At 38.2% G+C, this 15,896-nt stretch overlaps 1 long non-coding RNA gene across 4 annotated transcripts in view; it reads right to left on the reverse strand.

The window, feature by feature from the left end:
• LOC114069529 overlaps positions 1-15,896 on the reverse strand; it is a 77,032-nt gene that overhangs the window by 40,728 nt on the left and 20,408 nt on the right. The window contains exon 3 of one of the 4 annotated variants that reach the window (XR_003573796.1): positions 2,909-2,976. The exons of 2 other annotated variants lie outside the window; for them this stretch is intronic. This is a non-coding gene — a long non-coding RNA (uncharacterized LOC114069529). Of the gene's footprint in view, positions 1-2,908; positions 2,977-9,352; positions 9,434-15,896 lie in introns of those variants that run through there. One more of the 4 variants, XR_003573793.1, reaches the window with a different exon arrangement.

The raw sequence follows: 15,896 nt of genomic DNA on the forward strand, positions 1-15,896 counted from the left end.
AGAAATTAATAGTTCTAAAACATTTAATTATATATTTAAAAATTACCATCAAATACACATCCTGCCAAGCTATTGCAGTACCTTACACTAATGACAGTTCTGGGTCTTTTGGACATTACTTTATGTTGTGTACTCTGCCAGCTCTCCCCAGGAGATTGCCTCTGACCAGCAAGGTGCTCCAGCCCGTCCAACACCAGCCTGGAGCACCACAGCTGTCACTCACCGTGTCAGCTGCTGTGCTGACCCAGCCACGATGTGCAACTCCCCAGCAGCCAAAAGTCAAATCCAATCAGCTCTGCCCCCCCTTTAAAACGGTGTGCAAACTCATAATACCTCTAAAAGAGAGTCTTTTGCACCAATTCATACATTGCCTGTTTGGTTAGAGTGTGGTCATATACCCAGATGCTAATCAAGCTTCCAGTGTCAGGCAGCTCATACATCATCCTTATTGTTGAGGCAGGGAGGGGCAACGAAAAACTGAATATTCCATTAAATCAATTAGATTATAAGCACTCTGGGTTTGCTTCTCTCTCCTTCTAATTATTCCACTCCGCCAATATTGCCAGTGTCAGCACAGTTTCACATAGCAGATCATGATAATTAGCAGCACAAACTTCTGATCTCTGATGTAGGAATTTCCACCAATTAACAAGTTAACAGTTCATTAGGCTCAAACTAAAAAAAAAAAATCTCATCATCTGATGCTTGTGTAGTCTGAAATTCTCAATTACACTGTGGTAGTCTGGTTGCAAGGAGCAAGGCAGGTAAGGAGCTATGAAATCAGGCAGACTGGGAACTTGAGCATCTGGGAGGTGCTGTGAAACAACAGGCAGATGCTGAGATTACAACTGATAATGATGCCACAGAAATAATTCTCACTTTCCTTAAAGGAAAGCTCCATCCAGGGTTAGCACCTCAGCTGTATTCTGCATTTTTTTTATTTATTAAACCAACAGCCATCTAAACCAGTAGTATTTATGTTACCTATCAAGTATCTACTCTAAGTGATGTGTTTAGGATGCTTTGCATTTTTGCAGCAGAAGTCAGAGAAAGGCTAAATGAATGGAAGAGAAAAAAAAAAAACCATAATAAAAAGGCTAAACATCAGAAAAATAAGATGACTGTGGTTTTACTTATGACTTGAATAGTCTTGTTTTTCAAACAATAAAAAAAAGAAACTAAACCTCAAGGTGATTTATTATTTGTGAAGTCTGTGGTCTCAAAAAAAAAATCATATTCAAGTTATCTGTATTGATTTACAGATTTGGTAACTCCATAACACCAGCAGAATTTCAGCAATTCATGTGCAGATCCTTACAGCCACCCTAACAAACCCTAGCACCAATTGCAAAAGATCCTCAGCTTAAATAAGACTGCAGGCATCTATCTGAACCTCTGTGTTCCTCAAGCCTCCTTAATGTGTTGGTAGAAAGGGTATGAGCTGTCTTACATTTTCAGTCTGTTTTGCCAGTGCTGTTTAGCCTTCAACAAGTATAACCCACACAAAAAAAAAAAAAGTTGAAACATCCATATTGTACGGTATATTTATGAGTATTTCTCTCCTTAAATAAAGGGCTATATATCACACAATTTACAGGGCACTACAGGCAGAAGCTATATTCCTTTTTTCCAATGCTACCACTACAAATAGGACAGAAAAGAAGGAAAAAAATCTCTGCATATTGTTAACCTGCCCCATGCAGTTGCTAACCACCCATGAATGTGTTCTCCCTCCATGGCAGCTCCTGACACACACGAGACAAATGAATATTTCAGGACTCTAGTGTGAGTACACAGAGTGTGGGTTGCAATGAGAGTTGCCTGCTGTCCACTACCTAGGGGATGATGCCATAATGAGTTTCTATTACCATATTTCATATCTTCAAGAGGCACAAGAAAGGGTCGGTTTTGCCACCACCATACACAAATTTATTATCTGTATTTAAGCAAATTCCTTGTTAGCGAGTTATAAAAGTAGTTTTCTCATGTAAACCTTTTCAGCTATCAGCACACAAAGAATAGCTTGATATGGATCTGAAATTACATCAATCTGTTGAAGTGTCCAAATATAAGAGCTAGTTCTTTAAATTCAAAGTGCTGATCAACTGAAATGTTCACCTCTGGAGGCCCCAACATGTAGCACACAGTGTTATGACAGCAGCCATCACATTCATCCAAACTAAGTGAAAGGCAAAAGAAAATAAATTCCATAATCTTAGCTCCAAATTAACTTTGAACTTCATTTGGAGAGAAAAAAAAAAAATACTCCCTTAATTACAGACTTTCTTTCTTTTTAATTAACCAGAATAATTGAAGCATGACTTCTTAAAAGCCTCTTGCCTAATATCTCCCACAGTGGAAGCTTTCTGCTATCTGCCAAACAACATTAGGTCTTGAGAAACTTCTGGCTGCATAATCTTCTGGCTAATACTACTGCACAGGGTACACAGTATCTTTCTTATAAGCCCTCATGACTTCAAAAAGTGTAATTTAAGTTCTGTTTGTTTTTCAGCTCTGATTATTCCAAATAAAATAACTAAGAGATTGCAAAAGGGAAAATATCCTCTCTTGACCATTCCAGATTCATAGAAACACAACTTAAAATCTGTTCTCTATTGTTTTTATAATTTTGGGGGAAAACCCCCCCCCCACACACAAAAACAAACAAACAAAAAAACCACAAACACACACCCACAAACATTAATGATAATGCTTTTTTTTTTTTTTGAACACATTTCAGTCACAGCCATGTTTTGCATTATTGAGTGAAGTAAAATGTAATGGTTCCATCCAGTGGTCCTCCCCAGTATTGCAGAGATCAGAAGATCAGAAAGTGAAGCAAAGACATCTTTGCACCAAACTAATTTCAAAAATGACCTATCAGCATGGGGAAGACCAGAAACGACTTCCTGAACTCACACACTAAGTGCTTAGTAGTGTACCAGCATAATCAGATCACAACCATAAAATAGCTTTCTATTTGTACAACACACAAATAAAAACACAATTACCTGGTCACTAGTACTTTGAAATAATAATGCAAAATAAAAATCTTACTCAATTTCTTAATTATTATGAAAATTCACACTTCCATACTGTGAAATTAAAAATAACTATGAATTTCAAAACCCTTTTTTTTTTCTATTGTTCATAACATTCAGCATCCAGAAGATCCAGTAGAGCTTGTTATGCCAATAAAAGAAAAAAAAAATACAAAAACACAGACAAAGAGACCCTCTCCTAGGAGCTCTCAACATTGTTTATGGCCCCCCAAACGTTTCAGGGGAACTGTCGACTCCAGATGTATTGGTCACAGATGACTGACAGCAACTTCTGTAGCACAGATACAACTGGGGGAAAAAAATAACCATATTTTATCATCGCTCTGACCCACTGTTCCTTCAGCATTTTGAAAGCAAGGCACAAACATGTCAGCGGATTCATTTTGGCATCTTAAATGACAGGGAAAATATCTGTCACATGTGCACACACATACACATATAATGGTCACAGAATACACCAATGAATTTCGCCAAATTGCCCACAAATGAGAAATGCAGAGCAGGAACAGTCGATGAGGTTCAGGTAACACACTGCACATTTGGATGTCATGTTAGCAACTTTCACCACTGCATTCATAAACATCAGATTCTGTTAACCCTTTCCGGTGTTCTAGACAACCTTCCTCTGACAGCAACAGTTTCTGCTTGCCCTGTTCCAGGTCATTAAGATCAATCAAATTCACAAGACAGAGATCTTGACCTTGTCAAATCCTGTCATTCAAAAGACAGCTTCAGTTAGGGGAAAAAGCACAATGTGAACTGCTGTATTCACATTCTCCGTGTACTGGCACAGACAGTGTCTTTGTTATTAAATAAGCATAATGCTCCCCACCCACAACTGGCCTTCTCTATTCCAGCAATCCATATGGTGCCATTCAAATTTTCTCCCTCTCCTCCTCTTTTTTTTTTGTGCTGTTTTGGGTTGAAATCCGTAAGATCCAAGCACAGAGTGTATTCTGAATAAAGCTTTCTTCACACTCATTTCTCCCTTTAAACCCTGCCACTAACCTTGGAAGCCATTTCCCTTTTCAAAGATTAGCAAGCAAAGTTCCCTGAAGATCCCAATCGTGCTAGTGCTCGTGTTCTCATGCCAGCAGCTCAACTTCCTGAGCAGAGACAGCAGCTGCTTGGCTTGTAAGGCTGCAACCACTTCTTCCAGAAAAGAACAATGAGATGAGCAGCCCAGTCTGCCACTGACTGCTCACTATGACCCAGAGGCTTACCATCCTTCTATATTTTACACTAGGAGGTACAGCAGAGCAAAGTAGGGAAAAACTGAGGGCTGCTTAAAGCTCAGTGCAACTTTTTGACTGGAGAATCCAGATTTACCAAGTTCAGCCACTGGGAGGAGCATATCAGTGCAAGCTTGTGCCAGCAGAGAGGTGGTGAAAGCAGACTGGAGAGCTGAAGGAACAAAGTTGTATCACAAAAACCATTAAAAATTACTAGTTATTGTCTTCTAATTAGAATTTGACCAAAAAAAGCTATACCTATACCAACAGAACCTTAACAAGGTATGTATGTGGGTGAATTCTTGAAACTCAGAATTCCAGGAGAATCACCTTGTGACCTAATTGTCCTGCCACTAGCTCATCCCCCGGAGGAGCAGCTACCATGACAAATTTCCATTTTCCTAGTTCAATCCAAGCACCCTGGGGGCCCCATGGCTCTGGGATACAGGCACCAAGCAGCTTTTGCACTTATCTCTCTGCACCACATTCCCAGCCCAGTATCTGGGCTTTTTACCATTTCACAGCTATATGTGACAGAAATATTAGGCACAGAGATGTTAAAGCTACTTTCACAAAGGGCACATTTATTAAAATGCTCAGTGTTGACAAGTCTGAGTGTCTAAGCACCTTGTAGCCTAGACACAGCCCTGAAATGAGATAGTCAGAAAGAACAGAGACTTCAGCAATCACTAGCCTGAGCAGGATTTTAGCAGATACAGCTAACAGGAACATATAATAAGCATGTTTGAACTCTCCAGATGTTGCACACCTGTTTCTGCAACACCCAACCTACAGGAGTAAACCTTTACCTACAGCCATGGACTTTTCTCTGAAATTCAGCACATAAACACTTCAAAAACTTAGGAAGCATCAAGCTTTTCAATCTGTAAGCAAGGAGTTGAGGGGACACGCACACATTAAATGTTACCACCAGCACTGGGTGCAATACAACAAAAATGAACAAAACAGTCCTTGAAACAGGGACTGAAAACAAAGACTTTTTAACATGAAAGAAAGCAGCTGGCCATACAGTTTATATTTACTCACACAGTCCAATGTATATTTTCAAATTCCTTTATCTATAAAGCACAACAGCTTTCCTAAGCCTAACACTTGGGGTAATTAAAGAACCTTCCAGAAGCAGCACCCTGTGTGTAGTATTTTTGGTGCATGCAAGAAAGACACAAGAGGGGAAATGAACTATGGGCTCCAGTTGGCAAGACAATCACTAAGCCTTCTGCCAACCAAGCTTGAGGCTTAACCAGTTATAATATGTTGCATATAAATGCTCATCATTTCATTATAACTTGGTAAGTTTTGATCAAAACTTAGAGGGATTATTTCTCAAAGTTCTCCAAATATGATTTTTATTGATGGGTTAATAATAAATTGACACTAAGGCAGAAAGATAGCTAGATTTATCAGGTAGTGATCTTCACCCAGTACAGGGAGGTACTATCCTATCCAGAACAGAGCAGGTATTCCAAGATGCTCTTGGAATGCAGCGGTTTGAGTAGTTAACCTTTCTGTATCAAGCATCATCATTTCATTTCTGTTTCTTTGGACTAAAAACAAAATCCTCTTGTCAACACTGGGAGAAGTATTTCTGTAACAAATGCTTCCTCTGTAATCAGGTCTTCTCCTGGACAGTTGCTCCAGTTATGACACTGAAAATTAATTTCTGTTCATACTGACATTTTGCAAATCAGTCCTTAATTGTTTGGTTTGATTTAATTAGTTCAGAGAGAAATTACAAGTTCCACACAATTTTTTTTCTTTCCTATAAAAACCCAAGTGAACACCCTACAAATCATTAGGAAATTACTATTTACTATATTATAAATATCTACAAATTCATAATCTACTTGAACTGGGGAACACCTCTTTTATTCCCTTTGAGTTTCACATTTTCTAGATTTTCTTCTTTAAACAGCGATGACAAAGTTAATAAAACCAAACAATAGTACACTAAAGACTATTACTTTAACTGGACCTTAGCCACTCCACATGCAGGCTGATAAGTGTAGTAACACATGATTTCCTCCCTACAAGGTCCTTCCTTTGGTACAGATCTGATCCACTTCAGAGTGGTTACAGATGAATTGTCATTTGTAGGACCCCTTTCCAACTTCCTGCACACCTTGAACAGCATGAGAGAAAGTGAAAAGCAGCAAGTTGTGTCAGGGTAACTGCTGCTTTAAGGTCGAGATCGTGATCCTGACAGAGAATGCTTAGGATGCTAAGGGATAAAAGAAAACTAAATATTAAGAGACTATGAGAATACCTGTTCTACTATTTTTCATTTTCCCAAGTTTCATGTCCAATGATAAGAATTAGCAAGCACTAAAATTTTGAAGTAAAAGTGTAAAGTTTAAATGTTTCATGCCTAAAAAGAAACTGAAAAAGAATGCCCATCCTGACAGTGTCTTGCATATCTCAGACTTGGCATTGTGAAAGAGATATTTCATCTTGATCTCATTCTTCCTTTATTGCTTGCTTGTAAAAGACAGATAAAACTTGCACAGCTCAAGGGTGTTGTGAAGGTAAATTAATTATTTTGGGAGAAGCTATTCAGATATTACAGTGATGAGCATCACGAAAAGCCCCTGCGGGGAAGAATCATTTTGACTTCAGAATAAGGGTCTGAATAAAATGCAGGAAATGAGGCCTGAGGCCACACGTTGTACAAAACAGTGAACATCTGTTCATTAAACAAACTGTGTCCATCCAAAAACCCAAATAAGGCAAGAATACTTTGGAACACAAATAGCATTGGATAACATAATTAAGGATTGCTGTATAGCATACAACTGGGAGCAAAGTTGTGTTGCGAGAATTATTGACCATGCTTAGACTGTAAACTCATTTTTCTTTTAATAATATTCTTACTGCACATAACGTCCTTGTTTGCCTCTTCAGAATTAAAACCAAATTCTGTGTCTTTCCTGACCTGTTTGTTTGTCCATTAATAATGTTTGAAACCCGTGTACAGCAAGCAGATCTCTTCCCCTTCAGATGGGGGAGTAAGTGGTAGCAGTTGCCACACCGTGGGTTTTCAGGCATAGAATTATCCAGAAAGTTTTCACACATTTGCTCACGAGAGCCAGAAGGAAACAGGCTTTGAACTCAGAAGGCAGTGGGAAGGAAGACAAAGTTGCCTCATCCAAAATGTTTTTTCCCTACACTGTGAGGGTAAAGGGAAACAAGGCCTCCTGGGAGGTCCCAACCTTACACTGGGGGCTCCTGCCCTCTTCCTGGACTATCCCTTCACTTCCTCGATGTCTAGGCCCATTTTCCAAGTGAAACACCTCAACCCTCCAAGTGCAAGAGCCTCTAAGCATCCACTCCAGGAGACAACTACGCTGTCCCCATGCCCCTGCCTGAGGCAGAAGGAAAACCCGACTTCTCGTCACTTTTGCACAGCTGTGACAGCCAGCAGCTCCCAAAAGGAGCCCAGGGAAAAATCAAAGCTCCTAAAGGAGTTTTAGACAGTGGAGCAGAGGAATGTTGATAGGGCATATCAAAGCCAGCTGCCACACTGTGAGCACTGCAGAGGCAATAGCAAGTGCTACCTCCAGGAAAACCCATCAGTTCTTCCTGGGGAATTCTGAAATTCAGAGGACTTAACCCACAGTAGGTCAGGCATAACCAAAACAGATTAATATTATGTTTCAGAGCACTCTAGCATCTTGCAAACTTACCTTACACCTTTTAAAACATGAACCCGAATAATTTAGAAGTTATTTAAAGCATGACTTGGTATAGAAAACCAAGTCAGAGACAGTGGATCTTACATTCTGCAACTCGTGCAATGAATTGTTCTTTTTTTCTCTTCAGTTTATATCAAGTTTTTCAACTCAGATACATTAATCCCGTATCTATTTTCAGAATCTCAAGGAAAAAGTTTTTAAAGTACTGTTTTGTACCTATGGAAACCTACAGGGTTCAAGTGACCAAGTATCTTTGGTCAGGCATTTCACTGGACAGTGTGAAATTCAGGTAGATTAAAGTTCAGGAAGAGATATTAAGAAGAAAGACTGGGTTCACACAGCTTATGCTCAAAGTTCACAGTGGCTTCTTTTATCACAAAACCAGCCCCTCTGAAAAAATGTGAGCCTCAACTTGTGTAGCAGGATTTTATAATAAGCAGCTTAATTTTCAAGACTCCAGACTTTGGTGGGTTTGGTGGTTTTCTCCTCCCTCCTTAAGAAGTATTCCTTTTTTAAAAAAACTGGCTGAGAAGGCTGTCCTAATTAATATTCAGTTCAGTGATTAAGCACTCTCCCAAGTGACCTATATGTGTAATAGCATCAAGTACCACCTGCTCAAACTGTTGTTTTGCAGAGAAATATTAATCCCTTGTACCTTCTGTTACCAAGCTTGGATGCCATCTGAAATTCAGACGGGAATGATTCGTTGCAGATGCTTTGTAAACTCAGTGAAATTTATACAAAAATGTAGCAATTATGTACAAATAATTTGAAATAATTTCGAATATAAAGCAGGTTACAGAATTTTAGATAATTTCTCCCATTTGAAGTTCAGTTCCTATTAAGTAATATATAAATTACAAACATTTCTAATGAAATTAAATCATTCCCGTTTAAAAAATAAACTGCATATTTTCTGAAAACAAGCGTAATGAATACAGCTAACCAATGTTCTGTCTGTTTTTAAAGTAGAGGTGTTAAACTAATAGTTGATAAGAATCTATTTTTTTCAAAGGTGCTGGTACAGAAAGCTGCACTTGCTCCCTTTGTACGTGTTTGAATTTGTACATAGCACAGAACACATGGATAACAACAGCATATTTTTTATATGCACTGTGGGTGGAAAAATCCTTATATTTCTCCCAACATTATACCTAGCATGCAAGCAAAACTGCATACTTCAGACATGTTTGTGCTATTGATGGCACACAAGTGGAAGGGGGAAAAAGGAAACAGAATCAGATAATTGGCAGCTTAACAAATCCAAAGGTCAGCATCTGACTTCACTGACTGCAATTGAGAGTCTTCCTATTTCACACAAGTGTTTATTTAGGAAAAAAAATCCTATCCTCACACTCTTTGTCTTTGAACCACATATGGAAGGGACCTCTAGACCTCAGCTTCAGTGCACATTGGTAAGCAACAGATCCTACAGAAGACTCAAAGGCAGGAAGCAAACCGCAGTTAACAGGACAAAGGATATTTTGCAAGCTCCTTATGTAGAAAAAAATACTGTAATTTCTTTGAAGGTGCTCTCAATGTGTCTCTCAAAATGTGTGGAACAACACAGCTTTCCCTTGTCATCTGTAAGTTGAGGGGTCAAACTGAGGAAAATGACCTGTACATAAATTATGCATAAACAGAATTTTCCAAGACCACAAGTTCTGTACTTAGAGACCGAAGAAATTAGCAGCACAAAGCAGCACATTCTAGAGTAGAAAAACATTTACTGCAATTAAAAAATAAATTAAAAAGTAAACCAACCTTTGAAATAGCCCCATCATTTGTAAGACAACTCCCTCAACATAATGAGAGGGAGCTTTAGGGCTCAGGAAGAAAACCAGGCTACCTAGGGGAGTTTCCAAGTGGGCTCAAGTTTTGGGCTCAGCAATGCCAACAGTATCAATGTACCCCAGTACAGAAGATGTGCTTCTCAAACTTGTACCAACATTGTTTTACCAGTTCTCCTCTATAAAATGGGTTGCACTGTACTTCACCATCATGTAGAATAAAGCCTTAAGGATTTGTGATGGATTCTGGTTGTACAGCAAAGCATGCAGTGTAAGCACCTGAGCCTTGTTGTATAAACACGATACACAGGAGGACATGTTTTGTTCTTACAGCTTTACCTCTTAACAGCTAATCTTTGGGTATTACTGATGAAAGCTAAACACAGCAATCTTGAAAAGTAGAACAAAAAAAAAAAAAAAGCACTGATTCTATGAGTGCCTTAACCAACATGATTATTATCCTCCCACCATCCAGCTAATGCACATTGACTTGTGTGTCCACAAGGCTCTCCATTTCTGTGACTTTTATTTAGGAAAATTGCAAGCTAGTTGCAATACACATGCAAAATAAAACTGTCCAACAGATCTTTGGAGCCATGTATTAAAATACAAGTTTATAATTTTGAGTAGAGGCAACTGAACCAAATAAATGAGATGTATAAAGATTTCATTTTTAGAAGACAAATGGGAATTACATAGACAGCTCTCAAAGGTTAATTGCAGCTGAATCCTTAACTATCTTGCCTTTTCTGAGTTGTGAATAGTGGTGACTGTGTACATTTCCACAAACTAAATGTATAAGGAAAGCAAGGGCTCTCGCTTACTGACAGGGACAACCTGGCAGAGATAACTGGTGGGATGAATCCTCTCAGCTGCCCCCCTTCTTTGTTGAGCAAATGGACAAACAACTCACAAAACGATTCTCACATTTTCACTTTTGCTTATACCTCAATCATTCAAGGTGAACCACAGCAGACTAAGTTCAACTTAAATGTTATGTTTTAAACCACGAGGGTGGCAGTGAGATGCCTTAGTGCCCACTGTCATCCCAGCAGAAGGGACTGTGAGGCCCAAATTCGTTCCAAGATTAATTAAAGTATTGATTTTAGGAGTGCATTTCCTGTCACCTCAAATGGACTAATTTGGTAGATTTTTTTGCTACTGAATAGTAGCAATATCCTCCACCTACATAAATAGCGAGACACATTCTGACTTCTTCATTAATAGCTAGGCACGCTTATTTTCAAAGTAAAAAAAACCACACTATTTGAAATCTCCAGACAGTACTGGCCTATGGAAGTGGAGATTTGATCTCAAGAAGCCTTCAAGCAAAATATTATCAAAATATACTTTACCAATTGCTTACTGATACAGACTGAAGCTGAAAGTCTTAGCTCAGAGAAGTAAAAATATGCCTTAACTATTTATTCAAAGGGTTAAAATTCCATTTCTTCCCAAGATACACAAAATGGTTCTTTAAACTTTCAAACTTATTTCAGTAAAAACTAGAACTTGCAAAATGTGTGTTTGATAGGAAAAGAGATGGAAAGAAAATCAATTCTTATGTATTTGTTCATGCTACTGCATTAATTTGAATTTTGTCTGAAAAGCTTGTTACAACTCATCTAATACTTAGCATCTATTAAAATTAGCAGATATTTAATAATTCCAACAAAAGATTTTGCTTTCAATTAAACTTTCTATTCTCTGTGCATTTCAAAGAGCCAAAAGAGAAATCATTCAGTTTTCAAATAAAATTGGACCCTAAAATGGAAGTTCCTGGAGTATTTTGCTAGTGCTGGTAACAGAACACTTTTATTAAGATGCTCCTAGTACCTCACCATTTGTCAGACAGGAGTTTGAAAATCATCACAGCTATTCAAAGGGGTATTACCTTATTCCTGTATGATGCACTTATTTATATATTTGCTTTAGTCACCTGAAAGACACAGACCTATCTTAGGGATATCACTGAATATATCACCTGCCTAACCAATTTTACAGTCCAGAAGCACAGTTTTTCATTGTTTATATTTCAGTTTTAGCAAGGACTGTGGTAGAAGTATTTTCCATGATTGAGACTGTTCTATTACTCGTGCCAGCCTTTCCCATCCAGTAGTGAAAAGTTGAGCAAGACACTCACTACTGAAGTAGGGAAGCTTTTCCTCACCCTCTGGCTGCTGTGACATGCTGCAAACATCTCAGGAAAGTAAGCAGTAGCATGAAACAATTACCCAAATGCAGCCTGACCTACAGAACTGTATCAAGCCCAACTGTGACTGACTTGAAAAAAGCTGAAATTTCTTCAAAGTTCTCTGCACTAGGAAGGGAAACGAAAAAAGCAAATCTGACAGCCACTGGCTGCTGTGAAGATATTACAAACACATGGGAGACAAGTTTGAAGCACTGAAGAACAGTTTTTTCTCTATAGCTAATGCATGACAGCTTTCTACCTTAAACCAAAGCATGTATTACAGCAGAGCTGCACAACAATGGATGCACTGATTCCTCTTATTCCTAAAGCAGAGCCTCACAACCAAGAGTATGAAGCTGAGATATGAATACTTCACATCAGGTTTTCCTTTAGGAAAAATGTATCCAATAAGTGGTGTTGAATTAAAGAAAAAAACAAAACAGTATATAAAATAAGTTCCCTGCAAAAAAGATACAACACCCCAGGAATGCTGACAGTACCACAGGGCACGTGCTTTAATACCATTGTCATGGGTTGGTAAAGCTATGCTTGCTGTATTCCATCTATAAGCCTGTGACTTGAATTCATTTTATGCTGATAAATCCTAAGTCTTAATATGTTAAAGTACATACATTCAATGCAAGGGAAGCCACTGTGACAAATCTATCAAAAGTCTTTCAAACCAAGGCCACAAAGGTAACCCAATTTTTATACTATAATAATTTTACAGTGACTGTAAGTGAATATTAACTGAGGAGGATCCAGTGAAGGCAATGAAAAGACTTCCCTTAATTTCATGGGATTTCCCTTGATTTCCCCTCAATTTCATGGGACCTTTCGATGCCTGACAGAATCATTAGGATCTTGCAAGTAAAGTAGTTATCTCTTATTCTTCCCCTTATCAGGTAGGTCTTTAAAATAAAGATGACCCAATCAGTCACTCAGTTTCCTTACTACTTTAAATAAATAAATAAAATCACATTGAAGATATAAGAATAAAATTACAAGTCAAGATTTTTGCATGACAACATAGTTTTGTGAGATCTCCCTCCAGTTTGTTTTCATTTTGTTACAGACCATTTTCATAATATTTTTTGTATTTTCCGAGCACTTGAACACATAATTGTGACAAAAAAAAAAAAGGTAAAACAAAACAAAAATGTGTTCAGTATTGCTTTGTTCAGCCACCAGAAACACACCAGAAAACAAAGAGCTAACTTTAAAAAAAAAAAAAAGTATATACTTAACTGGTAACCCACAACATTACATACCACTTACCAATTAGTAGACCCTCCCTCCCCACCTTATTACAACTCCACCTTCACTTACTGAAGTCCATATTTAATTCAATATCTGAACACAATAATGCATCACCTTTTCTTGCTTGAAATCCCTTTTCATTTTGCAAATTGTCTGGACCGCTGGTTGTCCAGTCAGTGCTGATCTTTGCTGGCTTTCCCTCTTTCTGCATTCCATTTTAAGAGGAACCAGTGCCTCTTGACATTGAGCACTCAGCTCCTACAGATTATTTTTTTATTCATCCCTTAGTTACCAAGTGTCAGCCTGCACAGTTGGATTTGTGTAACTATTTCTCCCAAGACTTTTAAATGGTTACCCATCACTTCTGTGTCTCAGCACCTGCCACACATAAGATCAACAAGAACAACTGAGCATTGCAGGGATTCCAGAGTCATATTCCCTGCATGACTATTATGGACCAGCCATCTATTTCAAGGGTACCAAGCTGTGGTCTTCATGATTACTGATAGTAACACAGTTTGGTTTGACTTAACAGTCTCCAAAGCAGTTCAAAGCATATGGTATATAAACCTTCCAGCACTGAAGGTGATCTCTGGAGGGTATGTTTTTAAATTGGAAACTATTTCCATCACAACACACACAAAATGGAACAAATTTTATCATTCCTAAAATAACCCTTGAGCATTGCTCACTACAGTTACAAGGACCCATTTTCTACTTGAATCTAAAATTCCTGGTAATGCACATATTAGAAGCGCATTAAAACGCTCTTAACCCGATTGGATTTTTAAAGGGGATGAAAGGTGAAGAAGTGGGTAAACGTGTTACAGAGAAGCCTAAAAACTGAAATTCCAATTTTTGAATAATTTATGAAAAGGAAGTTGAGTGGCATTTCTTTTGAACTTGCAAAATGAATCATCTTCACAATTTTCAAAACTCAAGTTCAAGCCTACCTTTCCATCAAAGCAACTTCTCAAACAGGCTTCCCACAGCTCTAATGCTAAGAAGAGACCATATGTAGCAAAACAATGTCCTTTTGTTTGGCATTAGAGTTGGGTACAGATCTTTGATGGACACAGAGCTCCCCCAAGACAAGATGATGCCTCATTGTGCAGCCACCAAAGGAGCAGACGCTCCCAGGGGCATCAGGTCACTGGGGAAACCAGACACCCTAGAGATCCTTGGAGGTTTATATCAGGAGCAGTAGTTTCTAGCAGAGCTTTCAGGGCCTCCAATTGCACTGCTGATGGAAATTACAGATCAGTAACGCTAGGAATGATTTCAAGCCATTCAGCTCTTGAGAATTTCTAGTTTCTGAAATAATATTTCTTATGCAACAGTTCTCCAGGAAAGCATTTTCAAGCAACTTACTACCTAAAAATGCCATTACTTGTTTAAAGAAAAAACAGCTTTGCTTAAAACGTACCATGCAACATTCTGCTTAGTATTTATTGAAAATTTTGTTTCAGAACTATGATTTGTAAGGTTCTTTATTTGGGAAAGTTGGCACAAAAACTACATTCTGCATTTTGCTGCCAAGGCTATGTAAAGTCTTATTTTGCAAAAGGGATACGGGGAAAAAGCCCATGTTAATTTGGTCCACAAGAATAAAAAAATAAACTCTGGGATTTGCTCAAAGCAAGTAAAGTCACTTCCTCAGCAATTTAAGATTTTTCATTAAGTTCACTGAATTGATCATAAACAAATAGAGTTTTCTTTCTTATTAGGTTCTGCTATAAGCCCCCCATCACATGAGCCCACATTAGAGCTACTAAAAGGAGCTTTACATAACAGGATACATCAGGACATAATGGGTGGAGAGAGGACAACTGGGAAAAAAAAACCACAAGATTTATGATATACAGATTCAATTTTCCTCAACAATGGTTTCTGTTCTACTCAAAGATAAAAAAGCACATTTGCTTTATTGTGCACTTGGATGTATAAAAGACCATTTCCTACTATATTTCAAACAGAAAGGAAGTATTTATGGACACACATCCACAGAAAGAAAGGAAGGAGAAGAGGACACCCAAGGGAAATGTTTTAGAATTGAATGTGTATTATCAACTAGTGCAACAAGCTAAGTAAAAGCTGAGTTAAATAAATGGCTTCTCAATATTTGTGGCTAGAGGCTTCAGAATTAGAATACCTCAGTAATTAGCTCAGATGAAATTTAATTACTCATAGAATTACCAATGTCTTCATTAGCAACTGGCCCTTTGGTATGGATTACCACATAAATCTTTTTCCATACTATCTCTAATTGAAAGTAAACAAACCAAAGTCTGGTGTAAACCCAGTCAACATACACAAATTAAGCCAGTATTTATGCTAGATCTTATTTTCTCTGAACTCCAATATCCATTTACAGTGCCTAATAAAGAATCAAATGCGACAGTAATGCTTAGCTGGTCCCCTGCCAAAATGCTTGATGGTGAGTCCCTGCCTAACTTAAGTATATAAATTGATAGAGCAGATCCTCCAGCTCCAAATCTGAGGCAGCTACTTCCCCCTAATCACAGGCTTTGTGTTATGAATTAAACATCAAGACACATTTTTTAAGGAGTGGGTGTGTGAGCAAGAGAGCTCAGGAAGCTCCAGGGTGGAGCAGGGAGCAGCGGTGCCCCTGGATGCACAGTGTCACA

Source organism: Empidonax traillii, unplaced genomic scaffold (genome assembly GCF_003031625.1).
Source record: "Empidonax traillii isolate 1590-97213 ecotype Southwest subspecies unplaced genomic scaffold, ASM303162v1 scaffold1289:size253552, whole genome shotgun sequence".
Classification (NCBI taxonomy): domain Eukaryota; kingdom Metazoa; phylum Chordata; class Aves; order Passeriformes; family Tyrannidae; genus Empidonax; species Empidonax traillii.